We start from the raw sequence: 3,119 nt of genomic DNA, 5'->3' as shown, positions 1-3,119 counted from the left end.
GCTACATTGTACTTATATATAATAATAAATAAATCTTTTTTTAAAAAAAGGTGGGTTTATTAAAATTTGGTGTTTGTTTTTTTTTAAATAAAAATTTGTAACATAAAAACTCGAGCCAGGCAGTGGTAGTGCACGCCTTTAATCCCAGCACTTGGGAGGCAGAGGCAGACGAATTTCAGAGTTCGAGGCCAGCCTGGTCTACAGAGTGAGTTCCAAGATAACTAGGGTTGCACAGAGAAACCCTGTCTCAAAAAAACAAACAAACAAACAACCTCGAGTCATTTGAAGACATTGAAATATTTAATGATTTCTTACCGAATTGAACTTTGTATTTTGTACTGTGCATTTCTAAAAATCACTCTTGAGTTTTGAAAAACTTAATTGTGAAAAGATACTGTGCAATGTTATGTCTCTATTTATATCTGCCTTTGGAGATATTGTTCATATCTGTTACTGGGGCTGGGGAAAGACTCAGTAATAGAATGTTTGTGTAATGTCTGTGAGACCCTGATTCACAGACACCACAAAAATAATAAACAAGCATGCACACACTTGTAACTGAGAAACAGTTCATTTAACTTCTTCCAAGTAAGTAAGTGTCCACAGGGTGACTTAGTGTATTAGTCAGGATCCTCTCGAGCAGCGGCTCTCAACCTGTGGGAGCCTTCTCTATCGTTCTCCTCCTTACTATCTGAGAGAGGGTCTTTCCTAAACCTAGAGCTTGTAGTCTGAGCTAGGCTGGCTGGGGGCTGAGGATGAAGGGAGACAGAAGGCTCCTGGTATCTGAAAAATCATTGCCATTGTCACTAACATAGACAGGCTGCTCTGTGTCTGTTTAAATATGGCCTTGTTGGAGTATTGACACTCCCCCCACCCCCGCAAGACCATTGGAAAACACAGGTAACTATATTATGATTCATACCAGTAGCAAAATTACAGCTATGCAGTAGCAATAAAAATAATGTTATGGTTGGGGGGTAACTACAACATGAAGAACTGTATTAAAGGGGCACAGCTAAGTTTGATTCCTGAGTTTGATTCTTAGAACTCACTTGGTAGGACAGAACTGATTCCTGGAAGATGTCCTGTGGCCTCTGGGTTTGCATAGTGTTATGTACACACACACACATACACCATAAGAAATAAACAACAAAAAAGCCATTCACATTAATGAAATTAAAAGTTCCAACTCATGTACTCTGACTTCTACAAATAAATTAAGTTAAAATTTAAAAATTCTCCTTAAAAAAAAAATCCTACTTCAGCAGCTGGACATAGTCCAGGATGCCCATCATCTCAGCACCAGGAGGCTAAGGAGAATGGTGCTCAGCCTGAGGGGGGTGGGGCGACTGGGCTGCTCAGCAGGACCCTACTTCAAATCAAGAGTCTTCATTTCCTCTCTGGCCCCATTTCTGATGCTCATTTTCCCCTTGCCCACCATTCTTGCTTCTAGCAGTTTTCCAGAGGCCAGATCTGTGACTCACTGCTAAGAAGGTGATATAATTACAGGAGTGACTTTTCTTTAGACAGGATGACTTGCCTATGTAGTGGCAATGCTGAGCTCTCAATGGAGCACAGAGACTTTCAGATACCAGGATCCTCCTGTCTCTCCCCTCCCCCTCCCTCCTCCCCCCAGCCCCCAGCCAGTCTAGCTCAGATGACAAGTTGTAGGTTTAGGAAAGAGCCTCTCTCAGATGGTAAGGTAGAAACCCGTAGAGAAGGACACCTGATGCCAACCTCTGGCCTTCACATGACCTCACGCAATAATAACAAGTTTGCCACGAGTCTTAGTTTTGCCTTCTGTTGAAGAGAGACACGAATACCTTTATTGTTCTCCTGAGTGTAGTCTTTACTGATCGTGAGTGTGAGTGTGGGAGATAGCTCAGCAGGTACAAAGCACCTACTGTCAAAGCCTGACAACCCGAGTTTGGTCCCCAGACCCCACTTAAAAGTGGAAAGAAAGAACTGACTTAAGTAGTTCTCTGACATCTACATGTGAGACAGGGGTATGTGTGCACCCAAGCATCACACACCACCACCACCACCAACAACAACAGTGTCTTAGTTAAGGTTTCTGTTTCTGTGAAGATACACCATGGCCACCATAATCCCTATAAAGGAAAGCATTTAGTTGGAGCTGGCTTGGTTTCAGAGGTTTAGTTCATTATTATCATGGCAGGAATCATGGCAACATACAGTTAGACATGGTACTGGAGAAGAAGCTGTGAGTTCTCCATTTTGATTCACATGCAGCAGAAGGAAACTCCTGGCCACACTGGGCATGGTTTGGGCATATAAGACCTCAAAGCCCGCCCCCATGGTGACACACTTCATTCAACAAGGTCACACCTACTCCAACCAAGCCACATCTCCTAATAGTGCCACTCTTTATGGGCCAAACATTCAAACACGTGAATCTGTGGGGGCCATTTCTATTCAAACCCCTATGAACAGTAAATAAAATTTAAAAGCAGATATCCAAGAATGCTTGCATTAGCATTAAGCAGTGGAAACACCCCAGACATTTACTGAGAGGAGCAAGGGATGCATGAATATAATGTGTGGTGAAAAAAAATGATTTTTTTCCTTGCCTGTGACAGGGTCCTATTATGTTGTACAGGCTAACCTTTGACTCACAATCCTCCTGCCTCAGCCTCCCAGGTGTGCTTGACTATCCCCATGTAGACTACAGTAACTTGTGTGGGGTGTGGCAACAAAGTGTCTGTAATCTTCATACATGGTGGATGGGGGAATCTAGCAAGAGCCAGCCTTGGCTTCACAGCAGATTTGAGGTTGGCTTGGATTACATAACATAGTATCTCAAAATGGAAATAAGGAAAGAGAAATGTGGAAAAGAGTCAGGAAATGAGGACTCTTAGTTTGAAATAGGGTCCTTCTGAGTGGTGCAGGCAGGCCTCCTTAGCCTTCTGGTGCTGGGATGATGGGCTTCCTGGACTGTGTCCAGCTGCTGAAGTGGGAATAGAAAGGCTGAGGGAAAGAGAAGAGAGAGATTGGAGGTTTCTTTTGAATTCTTAGGGTTGAACCTTGGCTTCCTACATACTAAGCAAGTACTCTACCCCAAGCTATATTTGCAGCTCAAAAAAAAAAAAAAAAAAAAA

General features: G+C 42.8%; 1 protein-coding gene across 1 annotated transcript in view; it reads left to right on the top strand.

The window, feature by feature from the left end:
- Slc25a12 (solute carrier family 25 member 12) overlaps positions 1 to 3,119 on the top strand; it is a 92,331-nt gene that overhangs the window by 60,406 nt on the left and 28,806 nt on the right. The gene's annotated exons all lie outside the window — the stretch shown is intronic.

The sequence above is a fragment of the Mus caroli genome, chromosome 2, assembly GCF_900094665.2.
Source record: "Mus caroli chromosome 2, CAROLI_EIJ_v1.1, whole genome shotgun sequence".
Lineage (NCBI taxonomy): Eukaryota > Metazoa > Chordata > Mammalia > Rodentia > Muridae > Mus > Mus caroli.
This window is presented reverse-complemented; position numbering and strand designations above follow the sequence as displayed.